The sequence below is a fragment of the Scyliorhinus torazame genome, chromosome 11, assembly GCF_047496885.1.
Source record: "Scyliorhinus torazame isolate Kashiwa2021f chromosome 11, sScyTor2.1, whole genome shotgun sequence".
Taxonomy (NCBI): Eukaryota; Metazoa; Chordata; class Chondrichthyes; order Carcharhiniformes; family Scyliorhinidae; genus Scyliorhinus; species Scyliorhinus torazame.
The window spans coordinates 236989990-237010748 of NC_092717.1; the positions used below are offsets into that span (position 1 = coordinate 236989990).

At 51.5% G+C, this 20759-nt stretch overlaps 1 protein-coding gene and 1 pseudogene across 5 annotated transcripts in view; one reads left to right on the forward strand and one right to left on the reverse strand.

Moving 5' to 3' along the window:
- The window catches only part of LOC140385858 (intermembrane lipid transfer protein VPS13B-like), a 1311478-nt gene that overhangs the window by 800857 nt on the left and 489862 nt on the right, over positions 1–20759 (reverse strand). The gene's annotated exons all lie outside the window — the stretch shown is intronic.
- On the forward strand, positions 9061–9376 carry LOC140386073 (histone H4-like; annotated as a pseudogene).

The following is a 20759-nucleotide window of genomic DNA, read 5'->3' on the forward strand; positions in this document are numbered from 1 at the left end:
AGTGTGCGTACAGCTTTCAGAGATTACAGGTATCCAAGGTGATGTTCAGTTCCTGCTGAATCACAGATCTTCCTGCTCTCTTGCTGTTTTTTGGTGAGTTTTTCAAAATGACGGTGGCGCGGTTGTGCCTGACAGAGGTCTTCGGCAGTATCATGGGCGGGATTCTCTCATCCCACGGCAGTGTCCATGCCGTTGTAAACGGCGTCACATTTTACGACGGCTTGAATGGGCTGCTGCCAGGAGTAATTCTGGCCCCTACAGGCCGGAACTGTGCGCCGTGGGATCCGCGCATGCGCAGTGGCACCAACGCGCACATGCAGTGGCACCAGCGCCAACGCGCGGTGGCCTTCTTCAACGCACCGGCCCCGACGCAACATGGCGCAGGAGTACAGGGGCCGGCGCGTAGGAAGAGAGGCCGGGGGACAGAGAGGCCCCAAGAATCGGCGGACCGGCCGCGTAGAGTGGCCTGCGACCGGCACCATGCCAACAGGCACCGCGACCGACACCGCGTCGGCACGGCGTGGCCCGGTCGCGGGGATTCTCCGGCCCGGCCCAGGGCGGGGAGAATCCCGCCCCATGTGTTATGGGCCAGGGCTTAGAAACTCCAAAGTGTATTATGAAGCTCACTTATGTTGAATTTGGCTAGGATGAGCACAAAAACCTTCACTCTGGTGTGATTCATCAGACTTCCTAGGCGCTTTTATCAAAACAAAGTTTATTCTAAGAATGTAGTTAACATACATAAGACGCTCATCAAGAATTTGATATCAATTACAAACATGAAAAAACACACAACAGCTACAGTAATCCAATACTGAATCAGTAATCCGATAATGAATCCCACTTAGTAGCTGTTCCAATTCAATACAAAATCCAATAAAACCAAAACCCCTTTCAAGGCAGTGGCCCAGCACACTGTACTCTCACTTAAATGGGACTGGTCCTTTCCCTGAGATTCTGGTCCAGCCTTCAACCAGCAGATTCAAAACTCCTTCCGGAAAGCAACTCTATCTTTAAAGTTGCCAAGGCAGCTTGCCACACCCAATGTGCTGTCAGTGCACTGGAACAGCTTTAAAATAAAAACAGAGAAAACAGGGAAACACTGCTTTTTTCTTCTGCAGTCCAAAGCAACAAACCGAAACTGAAACCCAAAATACTAAACTCCCTCTCACCTGACAGCCACAGCCTAGCTCCAACCACAAATGACATTACTGAAGCCGTGCTACAAGCCATGTGGTAAGACCAAACCTTTCTTAAAGGGACACTCACATGACATATGTTACAAGTCTGGGCTCTTGAAAAGGAATCGTGGGCTTGCTATGGATAGTTGGCAAGTACCCACGTTGAACAAAATTAATTATTAATGATTTATTTTTCTTGCTGGTCCCAGGAGCCACAAGCTGATACTCGGAGATTGGACTCTGATTTAGCGATGGGTTGCTTTCAAATGACACTCCTGACTGAATCAAATAAAAGGAGTTATCAGGGCTCGCTGGTCTGGAATTTAGAACATTTTGTCTCACCCTTCCAGGCTGCAAGTGCTGCTTGTTAAAGCTGGACTTCTAAGGGGAATGTAATGGAATTTTCTGCTCGAGTAAAACTTCTATCTTTATGTCTTCCTCCAGGCTCTTGTGTCCCTGTTTTTTCTTTCTGGTTCCAGTGAATTTTCTCAGCATCTGTAGCTTCAGCTCAGAGTAAGGTTCATTGCAGTACAGAATCCATTCTACTTTTCTGAGCATTCTTGTGAGAATGGGGATTTTAATCCGACAGCTGTTACCATGAAGTAGGTTTCCACTCTGGAGTATATTAGCAGAAAGGCTCTATTAACAACTCATAACTATGTACACATTCTATCGAAGGTACAGATATAGGGCACGATTCAGCCACTATGTTGAGCCCACGCGGAGACGGGCACAATGAGTGAATCCCACGAGGGCCCAAATCGGGCCCAACGTCGAGCGCGGGCCAATCGGGAGTCACCCGACTTGCAGCTCCCAGTGCGACCTGGATCACCCCCTCGCTGGGCGTGATCCGGATCACCCCCTCGCTGGGCGTGATCCGGATCAGCACATTTCGATGAGCCATTAGGCTCATTTAAATAGCCGGACGCCGTTTTTACCCGGCCCAGGAGTCAACATCTGCACCTGTGAGACCTCAACCAGCTGTTAGCACATGTTTCCACAAATGTGGACCAGGCATGATGGCACCTCGGGGGGGTGGGGGTCTTGCAAACCATTGGAGGCCCCCGTGGTCAAGGACAAGGCAGAGTGGTACCCTGCCACTCCACGAGCACCAAGGCACTGCCAGCCTGGCACCTTGGGAATGCCACTTGGGCACTCTGGCAGTTCCACCCTGACACTGCCAAGAGTGGCTTTGCCCATTATAGGGGGTGGGGGAGGTTCCAAGGCCACAAGAAGGATGAGGTCCAGAAATCAGTGGAGGGGAGGGGGAGGTGTAAGTGCCTGAAAGGGGGTGCGTGTCGAGATCGGGACAGCTGTTCAAAATGGCACCCTGATCCGAGAGGAGCTGGCAGCTCGCCAGTGCAGAAAATGCACTAAAGTGTGGCCTCGGCGAGGAGCACCACCCTGAGCCCCAAAAAAACAGCAATGTGCCTGTAAATAAATAATAAAAATAATTTTTATTGTCACAAGTAGGCTTACATTAACACTGCAATGAAGTTACTGTGAGAAGTCCCGAGTCGCTATATTCCAGCGCCTGTTCAGAATTCTCAGCTGGTACGGGAATTGAACCCGCGCTGCTGGCCTTGTTCTGCATCACAAACCAGCTGTCTAGCCTCCTGAACTAAACCAGCCCAGCTCACAGCAAGGTGAATGTCAGCACTGTAGTCGCTAAGGAACACCCTGCCAAACCTGCCCATCAGACTTTATTTCATGTCCATTGAATCGTGCCCTAGGTCTTACCCCAACTTTCCATCTTCAGACTTACCCTGACACTGGAGATGGTTGCTGAGTGACTGGGGAAGAGGTTGGGATTGGGGAAGACGGGTGGGTGGACAGACGGCAAGCGAGTGAGGAGAGGGGGCTGGGAAGAGAGGGGGCTGGGAAGAGATGGTGTTGAGTGTCAGTGGGGAGAGGAGATTTGGGTAAGCAAATACTTCAGGTTTGTCTCACATATATTCTTAGCAATTAGCTGCGGTTCAGTAATGGTACAAGGCTGGAAACAATTAATTGAACTAACCTCAGACTCAAGTACAGTAAATACACCATACAAAAGAACACTTGCACTCAAGCACACAAGATTTCGGTTTCCCCTCTTTGTTTTATATCGATATATCCTATTGTGAATGTTAGATAAATTATATGCGTCGTTCCATCTAATTTCTGGCCTTGCATCAACTTTTCCAGGCTAATATAATTTTGTCTTTTGCTTCGCAAAGGTACAGTAATTTTTGTGTTGTGTACCCTGCCAAATCAACTGAGGAGTGTCATTCTGCATTTCAGGCCAGGACTTCCAAACCAGGCCTCTTCAGAAATGCGGAGTGTACCTGTTCTGGCAGTCCTCCTTCATAGGGTTGTGGGGAGAGTTGGAGTGACGGGGGGGGGAGAGAGAGAGTCAGGTGGTGAGGTGGGGGGTGTTGGTGAGTCTGGTCAGTTGAGAAGTCCAGCCATTTAACCATTTTCTTTCAGTCTAACTTTTCTTGCGTACCTATCCAGGTAAGTAAGTCAGAACATCCCAAGGTCTTCGAGTTTAACTCAGAGCTGGATACTTCTTCAGAAGGTCCTGGATACAGGGGAATTGCCATCGGGAATTGAAACTTAACAGGACTCAGCTCCTTGTATTCGAACCAAGATGGCAAAAGAAGCATTAACCTTTGGGTTAGGAATTTGAAAATCAGGAAAGCTATGTCTTGATTTTCAACTGAGGAAATTCGGCATGTCCGCATTGACTCTTACCAAGTTTTACACATGCACCATAGAAAGCATCCTATTTGGCTACATTACAGTCTGGTACTGCAACTGATCGACCCAAGGCCGTAAGAAACCAGAGTCGTAAGCACAGCCCAGTCCATCGTGCGAATCCGCCTCCCATCCATTGACTCTGTCTACACCTCCTGCTGCCTTAGGAGAGCAGGCAGCATAATCAAAGACCCCTCCCACCCGGGTAATTCACTCTTCCAACATCTTCCATCGGGCAGGAGATACAAACGTCTGATAACACGCACTAACAGGTTCAAAAACAGCTTCTTCCCCTTTGTTACCAGATTCCTGAATGACCCCCCTATGGACTGAACTGATCTCTTCACACATCTTCTCTACTGAGTAGTACTAATCTCTGTATGCTTCACCCAATGGTTGTGCCTTAGTATTTACATATATGGTACGGTAGCACAGTAGTGAGCACTGTTGCTTCACAGCACCAGGGTCCCAGGTTCGATTCCTGGCTTGGGTCACTGTCTGTGTGGAGTCTGCACATTATCCTCGTGTCTGCGTGGGTTTCCTCCGGGCGCTCCGGTTTCCTCCCACAAGTCCTGTAAGACGTACTTGTTAGGTGAATTGGACATTCTGAATTCTTCCTCAGTGTACCCGAACAGGTGCTGCAGTGTGGCAACTAGGGGATTTTCACAGCAACTTCACTGCAGTGTTAATGTAAGCCTACGTGTGACAATAATAAAGATTATTCTCTGTATGTCCTATGTTTTTTCATGTATGGAACGATCTGTCTGGACTGTACACAGAACAATACATTTCACTGTATCTCGGTACACATGACAATAAAGCAAATCCAAATCCAAAATTCAAAACCTCTGCGGGATGCACACCTATGGATATCTGGCCTTACAATATGGCCTGTTGACACTCATTGTCCAATTTAGTAGCTTAAAGAGAGGAGAGGGGACATATTTACAGAACAAAGTTAGCAAAAGGAAAATAAATGTACCATTGTTAGTTTGATATTCACCTGTTCATATTTCTAATTCCTCATTCATTAGGCAGTTTTGCATGTTTCATCCAAACACCTTTACAGCAACAACTTAATTTTACACAGCCACTCATTATTTTGCGGAATCATGAAGATTCCGTGGACCTGTGAAAATGGCAGGTGTGACCCAGATCCTGGAGTCCTGTCCCCATTTCTGACAGATTCTATTTTCTCCAGTAGCGGAAAATGGTGAGGAGAACGTTACTCACAGCTAAGTTCAGATTTGCCTCATGTTGAGTTCAAACAGACTTCAGCTTCACTGTGGAAGTTACAAATTGTTATAGTGTCAATAAATGTACTTTAAGGTGGATTAAGGTCTGTAGAACTGTCAAAGTTTGCAGTTATTTAAATCCCAACCATTTAAAAATTAAAACTGCCCGTCTGTGAGGGGTTAAAAAAAAACTCAACCTGCAAGGTTATTTTACTGTCCAGCCCTTTCAAATTGTAAATAATAGGTTGCTTGTGACTGTGAGAGATTTAAAGAATGTATTTCAGCAGCTAATGTAGCTGTTTCTTGACATTACTCCATAAGCTATCATTATGTCATTATTAATGCTTGGCTGCTTTCCATGATTTTGTCTCAGTCGGCGTTCTTAATTTACAATTTGATTGATAGCTCAAAGAGTTTATCAAAGGTTTAGTTGCCTTCGACAAAAGTCTGGTTTTAGAAGAGATTGAATACTTGGGGGATTTAAATGTTTTTGAAGGGGCTTTTTTTCAATATAGTAAAGGCTGTAACATATTTAGAACTTATTTCATCTCAACATGGCTCCTGAAGTTGGCCCATGGTGGATACTGGATGAGTTGGCATGGAGAGTATGAGGGGCCACAGGGGATAAGTGGAAATGGGCTGTCATGTATCGGTCATGGGGAATGGGTGGGTGTTGAACGAGAGTTAGTGGCAAGGACTAGAGGGCCTAATATTTAACAAAAGAATTGCGCAAAGACCCAAAGAACTGGGACAGATTTTGTAAGCAACACCCCATCCCCCACCATCCTCCAGCGATGATCCACTCATTCAGACAAGTTTTTCCGAAGTCAGGATGGTCCCAACTCCTGGTACCTGACTTGGGAACGCAAATCCCAGCCAGCACCTGTAACACAATAAAACACCCAAGGTGCTTCACTGGAACATAAGGGCAATGTTTGGGCAGCTGGCAAAATCCTGAGGTAGATTATAAGCAAAAAAGAGAAACAGAGAGGTTTAGGGAGAGAATTCAAGAGGTTCGGGTCGGGGCAACTGAAAGCTCGGTCAACAACAATAAAGCATTTAAAACTAGGGATACACAAGAGACCAGAATTGGATAAGTGCAGAAATCGCAGTCAGATCTATGGAGGTGAAAATAGACAGTTTTCGTGATGTCATGGGTACGTGATCGGAATCTTATTCTGAAGTCAAAAATGACACCAAGGTTACGAACAGTCTGGTCCAGCCACAGCCAGTGAGAGGGATGAAATTGGTGGCTAGGGAGCACAAAACAAAGACAACGGGCTCAGTTTACCAAATAATTAGAGATATCATTTCGGACAAGCAATCAAAAATAGAATTCTACTCTCGCCACATCATGACAAGCTTCAATGACAGAGTACATGCGGAAACAAAACTGATTTCTCGAATGGTAACACCAAGGGGGGGAAGGGGGGGGGGGGGGTGTCAAGGTTAGATCCTCGGAGGACACCACAGGTAATGGTGTGGAAGCAGGAAGCAAAATTCATCTTTCTGCAGGGTTTCAAATCCCTTTCACTGCATTTACAATTTCCCCAAAATGGCACATCAGTTTTCCATTCTCATCAACAAACTCTCTATTCTGCATCCTTTCTCACACATGGGTTCAATGTTGGTCTTGGGAAACCAAGTAAAATTGGGGGGGGGGGGGGGGGGGGTTGCTTGCTGCAGGAATCATCTGTGGGAGGGCTGGAGTAAGGGAGACTATGAGACTGACTATCCGTCCGTTCCAAAAGCAAGTCATACTTGAAACAGGATGATTTTCAGAAGTTCGCAGAAACACAGGCATTGGATTCAAATTCTATGCAATTCACCATCTGTTTAAGTACAAAATGAAACATAAAACTGCAAGTTAAAGGCACCTTGGGAGCAGATGTTGTGTGTAAAACTTCTCAATGTGGCATCATGAAGTTCAATTAATCATGATGAATAGGGAATCTGCCTCACAGCCAATCACTTTCATTCATGATGTGCCTGAAGTAGAATTCTATGTTTAGTATGTGTGTTGCATAAATACATGTATCCATTTTCTAATAGGGAAGATCAAGTTCTACATTACAGATCATACATATGCATAAATTATCCTAAACGGTTATACTCATTTGCCTCAATAGCAAATGCTCAATGACGGGTCTTCCACATGTTGTTATGTGTGGCAACATTCTCAAAAATGCCTCGGATAAAGATAATTCCAGTCAGAGGATAAAGTGAGAAATGTTTTGCAGGGGATTGGTGAGGGAGGGTGGGGAGCAAAATTGTACAACATGCGGAAAACAATGATATTCTTAGAAATTCCGGATTGACTATATTGCAGAATTCTCCTGTCCATCCCAGCATCAGAAGCACTGTGATTGGATTGGATTGGATCTGTTTATTGTCGCGTGTTCCAAAGTACAGTGAAAAGTATTGTTCTGCGTCCAGTCCAGGCAGGTCATTCCATACATGAAGAAAAAACATCAGGCATACATAAATACACAATGTAAATACATAGACACAGGCACTGGATTTAGCATACAGGAGTGCAGTACTACTTAGTAGAGAAGATGTGTGAAGAGATCAGATCAGTCCACAAGAGGCTCATTTTAGCAGTTTGGTAAGTGGGGAAGAAGCTGTTTTTGAATCTGTTAGTGCGTGTTCTCAGGCTTTTGTATCTCATGCCTGATGGAAGAATTTGGAAGAGAGAATAAGGAGGGTGGGAGGGGTCTTTGATTATGCTGCCCGCTTTCAAAAGGCAGCGGGAGGTGTAGACAGAGTCAATGGATGGGAGGCGGGTTCGCGTGATGGATTGGGCTGTGTTCACGACTCTCTGTAGTTTCTTACGGTCTTGGGCTGAGCAGTTGCCATACCAGGCTGCAGTGAGCCAAATAGGATGCTTTCTATGGTGCATTGGTAAGAGTCAGTGTGGACACGCCAAATTTCCTTAGTTTCTTGAGAAAGTTAGGCATTGTTGTGCTTTCTTGGTCGTAGCATCGACATGGGTTGACAAGACATATTGTTGGTGATTTGCGCATCTAGGAATGTGAAGCTGTCAACCATCTGTCAACCATAATAGGGGCTGGTTTAGCACACTGGGCTAAATCGCTGGCTTTTAAAGCAGACCAAGGCAGGCCAGTAGCATGGTTCAATTCCCGTACCAGCCTCCCTGAACAGGCGCCGGAATGTGGCGACTAGGGGCTTTTCACAGTAACTTTGTTTGAAGCCTACTTGTGACAATAAGCGATTTTCATTTTTTCATTTCATCTCCACCTCGGCACCATTGATGCAGACAGGGGAGTGTACTTTGCCTCCTGAAGTCAATGACCAACTTATTAGTTTTAGTTTTAGATTCTGTTCGAAAGAGATCTTGTTTGCTGCAAGGGTGCATGTTCAATGATGCCACGAGCCAAAGCTGAAGCTTCCATCTCTATGCCATCCAATACATAAGTCAGCACATGTGGCTAATTGGAAATCAAGTGGGTAATTGTATTTCTGATCAGTAAGTAAAAATGAGTCATCAAGGCTGTGCTTTCGCAACCCATATTTGCACAGCTTATGCTTGATAACGTTAATCATTGGTTGTTTGCAGGTAAAATAGCCAAAAAGCAGAGTGTTAAAATGTTTCTTGACCAATTCCTCCCTCAGTTATTAGTTTTTGGTTACCTAATAAAATGATGCACTTAAGCACCATGAGTACACCAATTACATTGTATGGGGAACAAAGCTTGAAGAAGAGGGTAATGCCACCCAATAACGGGCAGTTTCAACAGGTTATCATGACAGGGGGCAAGCAACCACTAACCGCATCTCGGCTGGAGACCAGAAGGGTCGGTACGGTTAGAGATCAGACAGGGGTGGATCTCGTTCACCTTGTAGTTAGGAGCAACATTCTCAAAGAAATTTAGGTTCTGAGTGGGATGTCAGGTAGAGGCAAAGGCGGGAAAGGTCTCAGGAAAGGTAGTGCTAAACGGTACCAGAAACCCCTCCAAGGGGAATCTCGCCGTACACCTTGGGGGCGTCAAACGCATCACCAGCCTCATTTACGAGGAAACCCACAGGGTTCTCAAGGTCTTCCAGGAAAATATCATCAGGCACCCAGTCATCCACACTGAACACATTAAACCCAAGACTGTTACTACCATGGATGTTGTCTGTGCCCTGAGACACCAAGGGACACTCTATGGGTTTGGTGGTTGGACACTGTTGAGGGAAATATCTCAAAAAAGTCTCTGATGAAGTCAAAATACTGCTCCCAAGGAATATTTGCTTCACACAAGTGCCAGGCAATGACCATCTTCACGAAGAGAGCATCTAACCATTTCTTCTTCCATTACCAGCCCTGAATCCTGCATTATCAACGTCTTGGAGTTACCATTGACCAGAATCTGAATTTGACCACCCATTTAAATACTGCGGCTACAAGAGCAGGTCAGAGGCTGGGAACACTGTAGAAAGTAACTCACCGCCGGCTTCCCCAGAACCTGTCCACCATCTACTTGGCACAAGTCCGGAGTATGATAGAATATTTCCCTCTTGCCTGTATCAGTAGGGCTCCACCAACACTCAAGAAGCTCAACACATCCAGGACAAGGCAACCCGATTGATAGATGTCCCATCCATCACCTTAAACATTCACTCCCTCCATCACCAATGCACAGTGCAGCAGTGTGTGCCATCTTCAAGATGCACTGCAGCAACTCATCAAGGCTTCTTCAGGAGCACCTTCCAAACTCGAAGGACAAGGACAAGCAGATGCATAGGAACACCAACGCCTGCCAGTTCCCTCCAAGCCACACACCATTATAACTTGGAAATATATCGCCGATCCATCATTAACACTGGGACAAAATCCTCGAACTCCCTTCCATGTACCAACACCACATGGGCTGCAGCAGTTCAAGGTGACAGCTCACTACCTCCTTCTCAAGAGCATTAGGGATGGGCAATAAATGTTGGTCTAACCAGTGATGCCCACATCCCATGAACGAATAAAAAACTGGCGAACAAATAGGATGCAAGTGTATGTGCTGTGACAGGCGCTTTGGTAACAAAGACCTGTGGGGAATGATAGCACTGTCTGTCTGTTTGTTCCTGGAGTAATAACCTGGAAACACGAGTTCAAATCCCATGATGGCAGCTGGGGGATTTAAACACAATTGATTGAATAAATATGCAGTATCAGTAATGATGACCATAAAACCAGCAGATTGTTGTAAAGCCCATTGGTTTCACTAAAGTCCTTTAAATCTGTCATCTTTACCTGGTAGTTAACTTGAGATCCACAGCAATGTAATTGACTCTTAACTGCTGTCGGAAATGGTCTAGTAAGCCACTCAGTTGTACCTCAAGGGCAATGAGGAATGGGCAATAACTATTGGCCTTGGCAGTGTCACCCACATCATGAATAAAAATAGAAAGACAGCAATGTTTTTTGAATGGTGGTGGATTTTCATTAAGTAAATATGTGACGTTCATTTACCTGTACTGTGTACAAATCTAAGGGAGTCACCAAGAAATCAAATCAGGAATTCAGAAGAAGCGCTTTTACCCAGAGTGTTAGGAGAATGTGGAACTTGCTACCACTGGGAGTGGTTGAAGCAAATAGTACAGATATGTCCAAGGGGAGGTTAGATACACCTATCCGGGAGAAGGGAATAGAGGGTTATACTAATAGGATTAGATGAGGGAAGACTGGAGGTGGTGAATTGGAATATAAAAGCCAGCATGGACTATGGAATTCCTTGCCCAGTGAAGCAGTAGAGGCTCCTTCATTAAATGTTTTTAAGATAAAGATAGATAGTTTTTTTGAAGAATAAAGGGATTAAGGGTTATGGTGTTCGGGCCGGAAAGTGGAGCTGAGTCCACAAAAGATCAGCCATGATCTCATTGAATGGCGGAGCAGGCTCGAGGGGCCAGGTGGCCTACTCCTGCTCCTAGTTCTTCTGTTCTTATGTCTGGCCAAATAGCCTGTTTCTGTGTTGTATATCAAATGTAAAACTGTTTTCATTATATTGGGCGTCATTCTCCGACCCCCCGCCGGGTCGGAGAATGGCCGTTGGCCGCCGTGAATCCCGCCCCCGCCCCCGCCGAAGTCTCCGAAGGGAGAAAAGTCGGCGGGGCGTTAATGGCGCCGCTGCCGCGGAGAATGTCACGGGCCTGCGCAAGGCAGCCGATTTTCGGCCTGCCGATATTCTCCCTTCCGGATGGGCCGAAGTCCCGTCGACGTGATGACCGTTCACGTCGACGTCAATCAAACCTCCTTTTCATCGGCGTGACCCGGTGCTCCAGGCTCACGCCGACCAGCGAGGAGGTGAGTGACGGCCTGGGGGGTTGGCTCTGGGCAGGAAATGGCGTGGCCGCAGACTGATTGCCTGAGAAGAGGTGTGTCTCGGCTTGTGTGTGTGTGCGGCGGGGGGGGGGGGGGGGTGGTTAGAGTAGGCTGGGCTCCGGGGGAGTGCCGGGAGGGGGTCCGTGCCGGGGTGGAGGTTGTGGAGGGGGTCCGTGCCGGGGTGGAGGTTGGGGGTTGTGGAGGGGGTCCGTGCCGGGGTGGAGGTTGGGGGGGGGGGGGTCCGTGCTGGGGTGGAGGTTGGGGGTTGGGGAGGGGGTCCGTGCCGGGGTGGAGGTTGGGGGTTGTGGAGGGGGTCCGTGCCGGGGTGGAGGTTGGGGGTTGTGGAGGGGGTCCGTGCCGGGGTGGAGGTTGGGGGTTGTGGAGGGGGTCCGTGCCGGGGTGGAGGTTGGGGGGGGGGGGTCCGTGCTGGGGTGGAGGTTGGGGGTTGTGGAGGGGGTCCGTGCCGGGGTGGAGGTTGTGGAGGGGGTCCGTGCCGGGGTGGAGGTTGGGGGTTGTGGAGGGGGTCCGTGCCGGGGTGGAGGTTGGGGGGGGGGGTCCGTGCCGGGGTGGAGGTTGGGGGTTGTGGAGGGGGTCCGTGCCGGGGTGGAGGTTGGGGGTTGTGGAGGGGGTCCGTGCCGGGGTGGAGGTTGGGGGTTGTGGAGGGGGTCCGTGCCGGGGTGGAGGTTGTGGAGGGGGTCCGTGCTGGGGTGGAGGTTGGGGGTTGTGGAGGGGGTCCGTGCCGGGGTGGAGGTTGTGGAGGGGGTCCGTGCTGGGGTGGAGGTTGGGGGTTGTGGAGGGGGTCCGTGCCGGGGTGGAGGTTGTGGAGGGGGTCCGTGCCGGGGTGGAGGTTGGGGGTTGTGGAGGGGGTCCGTGCCGGGGTGGAGGTTGGGGGGGGGGGGTCCGTGCTGGGGTGGAGGTTGGGGGTTGGGGAGGGGGTCCGTGCCGGGGTGGAGGTTGGGGGTTGTGGAGGGGGTCCGTGCCGGGGTGGAGGTTGGGGGTTGTGGAGGGGGTCCGTGCCGGGGTGGAGGTTGGGGGTTGTGGAGGGGGTCCGTGCCGGGGTGGAGGTTGGGGGGGGGGGGTCCGTGCTGGGGTGGAGGTTGGGGGTTGTGGAGGGGGTCCGTGCCGGGGTGGAGGTTGTGGAGGGGGTCCGTGCCGGGGTGGAGGTTGGGGGTTGTGGAGGGGGTCCGTGCCGGGGTGGAGGTTGGGGGGGGGGGTCCGTGCCGGGGTGGAGGTTGGGGGTTGTGGAGGGGGTCCGTGCCGGGGTGGAGGTTGGGGGTTGTGGAGGGGGTCCGTGCCGGGGTGGAGGTTGGGGGTTGTGGAGGGGGTCCGTGCCGGGGTGGAGGTTGTGGAGGGGGTCCGTGCTGGGGTGGAGGTTGGGGGTTGTGGAGGGGGTCCGTGCCGGGGTGGAGGTTGTGGAGGGGGTCCGTGCCGGGGTGGAGGTTGGGGGTTGTGGAGGGGGTCCGTGCCGGGGTGGAGGTTGGGGGGGGGGGTCCGTGCCGGGGTGGGTGATGGGAGGGCAAATGAGTTGGTCCACCTGGCCAGGTGCCAGCCTCCAACAGTTGGACCCATGCGGTCCATGCCACCTGGCTGGGGGGAGGAGGGGATATGGGCAATGATGACATGTCGTCGTTCCCCTCCCCCCCACCAGGTCGTCATGTTTTCAGATCATCCAGCGATGTTGGCCGCCGTGGTGGCAGCCGCTCATGTCTATGTTGCCCTGGATGAGGAGGAGGAGGAGGAGGAGGAGGAGGAGGAGCGTGCCAGAGAGGCGGCGCAGGCTGCCGCAGAGGGGCAGGCGGCAGCCGCCCAGGCTGGAGGGACACCTGACCGACAGGACGAGGAGGGGGAGGAGGACGTCGCGGCCCCACGGCAACGGAGGCACCCGAGGGCGCCCCGTGTGTACCGGCCCCGGCAGTCATACCAGGACCTCACGGACCGGGAATGCAGGAGGAGACTCCGGATGAGCCGGGAAACCGTGGCACACATCTGCCACCTGCTGGCACACCTGTCACCGCGTGGCACTGGCGGGGGACACCCTCTCCCCGTGTCCGTCAAGGTTACGGTGGCCCTGAACTTTTATGCAACGGGGTCATTCCAGGCACCGAGTGGGGACCTGTCCGGCATATCGCAGACATCGGTGCATCGGTGCATCCGGGCAGTGACAGATGCCCTTTATGCCATGGCGCACCGCTACATCCGCTTCCCCGTGGACCGGGCCAGCCAAGATGCCCGGGCCGTGGGCTTCTCTGCCATTGCCGGGTTCCCCATGGTCCAGGGCGCGATCGATGGGATGCACGTCGCCGTGCGGCCACCTGCAGATAACAGGGCCGTGTTCACTAATAGGAAGGGGACCTATTCGATGAACGTACAGGTGGTCTGCGACCACCGCATGATGATCCTGCACGTCTGCGCCCGTTACCCAGGCAGTGTACACGACTCATTCGTGTTGTCGCGGTCATCCATCCCCGGCATGTACGAGGGACGCCATCCCCGGCTGAGGGGCTGGTTGCTGGGCGACAGGGGCTACCCATTGCGATCGTGGCTGATGACGCCTATACGGAGGCCACGCAATGAGGCGGAGAACCGCTACAATGATGCCCATGTAGCGACAAGGGGAGTGATCGAGAGGTGCTTTGGCGTGCTGAAGATGCGTTTCAGGTGCCTGGACCTCTCTGGGGGCGCCCTCCAGTATCGGTCAGATAGGGTCGGCCGCATCATTGTGGTGTGCTGCGTCCTGCACAACATAGCCCAGCAGAGGGGCGATGTGCCGCAGGCAGAGGAGGGCGGAGTGGAGGAGCAGCAGGAAGAGGCCCAGTCCTCCCCAGATGAGGGGGATGGGGGCAATGGTCAGGGCAGACGGGGTAGACACAGACGGGTGGCTGTCCACCGTTACCGGCTGGCCCAGCGGGCACGGGACAGACTGATAGACGCCCGCTTCACTGACTAGATGGGCGTGGGAATCGGGTAGTATGGCCACAGACCGCACACCATGACAACAGCCGACCACCCACACCCCCCACCCATCCATCCACCCAGCACCATCACCCCCCTCCCCAACCCCACACACCCCACCCGCATGCACACCACCCCCCCACTCCCAATTGCCGATCCACCGGCGGCACAACGGGCCGGGCTCACCCAGTTGCGGGTGGACGCGTGTCTATCGCAGGCCATGGAGAATGATGACAGCCCGCCTCCGATGAGCTCCTGGCTCTACATCGTTGGACTATGTCTGACCCATGGCCACAGTACCACCATCCACCCGGACCATCCCTGCATGCGGCTGTGATACTGCAGCGCACGGTCCCGTCCTCTGCCCGGGGGATGTTGATGGCGGCCCAGGGGGAAGGGGGCAGACTCACCTGGGGCTGAGGTAAGACCACCCCTCACACACACACTTGCGCTCAACGTACATGACACCCCCGCACACTTTGGACAGAGCATAAAGGCAGCTTCGGTAGGTGTAACATTGACTTTAATAACCAAAGGAGTTCATGCACGTGCCCTAGCGCCTAAAACTCATCTGTGCCCTGCACCCGTGCCAACTTACTCAGTGTCTAATTGTTTGGCCTTACGGGCCCTTTGACTACGTCTACGTGGTTCCCCAGACGGTACAGCAGAACTGGAGGTGGACTCCTGTGATTCCTGCCCTCTGACACTGGATCCCTTTGGCGGCCGTTTCCTGGGGCGTCCTGGCCTAGATGGGCCAGGCTGCGGCCCGGGCGACTGGGATGGCGAGCTGCCAGCCTGTCCTGCCCGTTGCCCACCCGATGCACCTGGGACGGAAGGGGGGGAGTCCGAGGTGTCGCGGTGTACCGGGACCTCCCCTACAGAGGGAGCCGGGATGGACCACACCACCTCCTCCTCCCTCGGGGTGCCCGATGGCCCCCAGGCCTCTACATGGGTGGGGGATGCGAACGGACTGGCCATCCGACGCGCCCCCGACATCTGGCGCTGCCAGTCCTGGAGGCCCGTGCTGGTATCGACAGGGGTCTGCAGGTTTGCAGCCATGGAGCCCAGGGGGTTGTCGAACCCTGTCTGCGACAGTGCGACGCCAGCTCGCACATGGCCACTGGCGCCGATGCCCTCAGCGATGGCCTGCTGAGACTGGGCCATGGCCTGCAGAGACTGGGCTATGGCCTGCTGAGACTGGGCCATGGCCTGCTGAGACTGGGCTATGGCGTTGAGCGCCTCTGCCATCTGGCGCTGGCACTGGCTCATGGCCTCCTGTGAGAGGGCAGCCATTTCCTGGGCCACAGACGCCGCCTGCACGGAAGGCCCCAGGCCTCGCAAACCGTTCCCCATGTCTGACACCGTCGCACCCATTGCCTCCACCGCGGACGCCACCCGTGCGGTGTCAGCCTGGGTGGCACGCATGACCGGGACCACTCCCAGCTCCTGGACGCGGGTGGACTCCTCCACCTGCGACCGCAGCCGCCGCAAGCCACCCGTCACCCTATTCGCTCGTCTCCGTGTCGGTGGTTGCATCGGATCTATGTGTGGGTGTGGTAACTGCAGGAACCCGGGATCCATCTGGGCGGCAGATGTTCGCTTGGCCTGGGCTGCCCTCCGACCGCCCGGTCCCTCTGCTGCTCCTACCTCCACCTGCTGTACCGGGACGGCTGTGTTGTGCGCACCAGTGAGTGTACCAGACGCCTCATCACTAAAGTGCCCAACCGTGGTGAGTGTTTCTGCGATGGTGGAGGGTGTTGGTGACAGCAGTGGCGTTGTGTCGTGCTCTTCGTCCCACTCTGAGTCCATGGCACTTTGGGGTGGGGGTTCGTCTCCACCCATCCACTCTGAGTCACTGTCCGGTATTTCGTCTTCCCGGGTAGGGGTGTCCTGGGTAGTGCTGTCCCGGGTAGTGCTGTCCCGGGTAGGGGTGTCCTGGGTAGTGGTGTCCCGGGTAGGGGTGTCCTGGATAGTGGTGTCCTGGGTAGTGGTGTCCTGGCTCGGATGTGACGGGGGCCTGTGGCTGCCCCCCTCATCGCTGGGTGGTCGCTCCCGCACGTGACGGGGGTGTCGTCTCCCTGTTGCTCCAGGTCTCTCCGTCTCCCGTGGTCTCCGAGGGGCATCCTGCGGGCGTCGCATGCTGGAGGGTTCGGGTCTCTCCGTCTCCCGTGGTCTCCGAGGGGCATCCTGCGGGCGGTGTGCATCTGCGGGGATGGGTGCCTGGACGTTTGGTCCTGCGATACACAATGAAGCATGCATGGTTAGACATCAGGCAGTGATCAGGTGATACGGGAGAGGGGGATATAGGGGAGGGGGGATATGGGGACGGGCTGTTGGTGGCTCACTTGCTCGTGGGGCCCCGACCTCTGCATCAGCAACCTCCCGGTCGTCAGGTCCGCCAGCCAGTTCCAGGGCCCTTTCCTCGTGTACGGTCAGTGGCCTCTCATCAGCGGGCCCTCCTCCAGTCCTCACATGCTCCCTATTGTTGTGTGCGCGCTTCTCCTGGGGGGGGGGGGGGGGGGGGTGGTGGCAGGGGTAAAAGGCAACAGTGTTAGGCAGGTATATGAATGCACGCCATCGGTTGCGCGTGCATTGCAGAGGTTAAGGTTAGGGCTGGATTCACTTGGGGATATGGGGGATATGGGGGAGGGGGGATATGGGGGAGGGGGGATATGGGGGATATGGGGGAGGGGGGATATGGGGGATATGGGGGAGGGGGGATATGGGGGATATGGGGGAGGGGGGATATGGGGGAGGGGGGAATATGGGGGATATGTGGGAGGGGGGATATGGGGGAGGGGGGATATGGGGGAGGGGGGATATGGGGGATATGGGGGAGGGGGGATATGGGGGATATGGGGGAGGGGGGATATGGGGGAGGGTGGATATGTGGGAGGGGGGGATATGGGGGAGGGGGGATATGGGGGAGGGGGGATATGGGGATATGGGGGAGGGGGGAATATGGGGGATATGGGGGAGGGGGGGATATGGGGGAGGGGGGAATATGGGGGATATGGGGGAGGGGGGATATGGGGGATATGGGGGAGGGGGGGATTTGGGGGAGAGGGGATATGGGGGATATGGGGGACGCTCACCCTGCCTGCTCTGACGAGGTCGTTCACCTTCTTGTGGCACTGGGTGCCTGTCCGTGGTGTCAGGGCCACAGCGGTGACGGCCTCTGCCACCTCCCTCCACAGACGCCGGCTGTGGCGTGGGGCAACTCTGCGGCCGTGCCCGGGATACAGGGCGTCCCTCCTCTGCTCCACCGCATCCAGGAGCGCCTCCACATCGCGTGACTCGAACCTCGGGGCTGAGCGACGGCCAGCCATCAAGTCGGGTGTTGCGGTCGGCTGTTCCGGTCGGGTGGGGGGGGAGCTGCGCGGCCTTATGAGCCGTCACGCCGTGCAGCGCGTATGACGCTGCACGGCGTGAACCACTGCGCAAGCGCGGATCCCGTTACGTCGCTGCTAGCCCATTTCGGGCCGCAGACTATCGGCCCATTTTTATGACGTGACGCAAGTGGGATTTGCGCCGTTTTTTGCGCCGATCGGCGGAGTTTCCGCCGATAACGGAGAATTTCGCCCATTGAGTCTAAAATGGTGCCAGCATCACCATGATTTTCTATTATATCCCATAGATAACTCTGTCCTAGCAGCCATCGTAACTTTCTGCCCTCACCTTCAAATAACTGCTGGCTCTGGAATTCTACATTGTTAGTCACTGACGACTTGGAGTTAGTAGAGGAGAATACTTTGTGTTTAATGAAGGGCATGGGACATTGTGTCAGCTGACATAACCACATGATACGGTCAATAATGTCCTCGACTTTGGGGAAATCTCAGTGCTTGGGCTGTTCATTCTGTTGCCTGGTTTCCAGAAAGAGAAGGAAGCGAGCTGTGCTTGGTTTCCAAACAAGCCCAAGGGTGCAACGGAAAAGCTTTACTCCAATTGTGTTTCTCAATCAAAGGCAAGCAGTTTAAGTTCTCATTTCATGCATCCCAGGGTGGAAGGTCCAGACATGACACGTACTCAAACTAACCGCACACGTGGGACTAACTCCCTATTCAATTTGCTGCAGATATTTGAAGAAATAAAGCAACACCACCTGCAAGAACACTGCATTTTGTCTTCCTCACTGACAGTAATCACACATCATATTAATATAGCATGAAGTACTGAAAGCATTGAAGGTTTAGGTAAGCTTTTTTCCGTGTTGGACCATGGAAGGGGTGAAGAAATGGGAAGGTGCAAATGGTTTCAAATTACCCCCACATACAAAACTGCAGTTCTCAAAATAAGATTATGTGGAACAGCAAGAAATGCTCTTAAGTATAATGAATAATAGTTGAATTCCTAAATGGGCAATAGAATCTCCTGATACCTTTAAATCATTTGTCATATTTAAACCAAATTGAATAATAAGCTCTATAATCTGTTGTGTTGTGCTTTCTTACTCCATTATCCAAGGTAATTTCACAGAATATTACCCAAATATATATTAAATGATTGAACATATGTTCAAATACTGTAAGTTCGAAGGAATTCAGTGCTCAAAGGGCTGATGAAATCTTACTGGGTAAGTGTTGAGGAAAAGGGTATAAACAGTGAGGAAACTGTTAAAGATCATTAGCTTTAATCGTTTGAGGGCCGAATGTCTGCAACAGATTTATGCAGTTGATTTTCATTATATAACATCTGCAAAAATCATTGAGGATTCCAATGCCGTAAATTCAAATAAAATTTGAAAAATGTTTGCAATCAATATAGATATTTTGTTGAGTCATTTAGTCCCCCTCCTGTAAAGTATTTTTTCTCCCCATCTTTAAATCTGTCCCTTTGGCACGCGCCATTGGCTGCAAAGAAGTAGAACAAGCAAAATGCTCCTGTTCTTGTTGCAAGAATGTCCAAAAATATTCTTCACTTTGGAACAGAGTCCTCTTTATGGAAGAACCAGTCACCTTCACTCAGTACCAACCTCCCACTCCACAAAGACACATCGATGATGCAGCACAACTTATTTGTTGATTGTGTTTGTTAAAACCTTGCAAATATCTGCATTTCAGAAATATGTGCGCAATCCTCAAAGGGTACAATAATTGCCAATTCTGCTACCAGCTGTAATGTCAGGAGATGGATTTCCAGCTCGGCGGTCAAAGGAAAAGCCTAAATGTGGGGAAAATTAAATTCTGCAAAGACCGCCAATAAAGGAACAAATATGGTCTCCCTAAAGAGTTCGAAAGTTGTTCTTTATCCTCATCCTGCTTTATTGCAGTCGAGAGAACCATACAATTCTATAAAGCTTTGAGAAAATAAAATTAGATATTCAGCGTATGAAGGGTGAATGAGAACATATTTTTTCCACCTGCAGATAAACTTTTACAGCAGCAAGATACTTGGAACACAACGATTATTTAAATTTCCACATCTGGGTTTTAGCAAAAAAAAAGTTGAGGCTGTCAACCAGCAGTCTCTTGTAATTCACTCATCCACCCACAACATGAAGCAAACAACTCAACTGAGTGCATTTTTCTGTTATGTAAATTGGTGTAGATGGTAGGAAAATAGAAGCAACTTAAGACTGGTTTCCCAAAATACTAAAAATATTGATGCGTATTATCTTAAACAATGTACTGTGATACCTAATTGATGTTCGTGCTCACTGTTGAGGTATTCTACCATGTGTCCTCCAGGACCACTGGAGAGAATTTTAACTTGAAATACTTAATAACTTCACAAAGAGCAGTCAACATTTTGAAATACTGCAGTTTTCGTAAACTGGAAAACATTGCAAATGCAGCATTCCAACATGTTGTAATGCAGTAAATTGATTTGCAGTTACCACTCTTGACACTGATAGGCGCTAAGCTTTTAGACTTTGATGGGAAGAGACAGATAGAAGGAGTCAAGTAGCTCTCCAAAAGCAGTGAGAATCACTCCCAGACCAGTGTGCGCCTTCTCACAAGTCTGTGTCAATCACAGCTACATAGTTCTTCTGGGCCTGTGCCAAAGACCAGTACTCCACAATAAACCCAAGGGTGACCCCTCAGTGTTTCAGGAGACAAATATGCACCATGTTGCTGAATAATTAATCTACCTCAATAAGGATCCGTGCTGCAGCACACATAGAGGCCAATTTTAATCCAACCTTTCGAGGTGGAAGCTGTCACCATTAGGCGCAATAATCTTGCTCAATTTTACTGTCCATTGTAGTCAGTGGAAGGTAATACTTTTAAGCATATACAACCAGTACACTATCCAACCCCGAGCTTCCCACCCATAAATTAGGTTACAACTACACTAAATAACTAAGTTTAAAAAGAGGAAATAGACACTGCG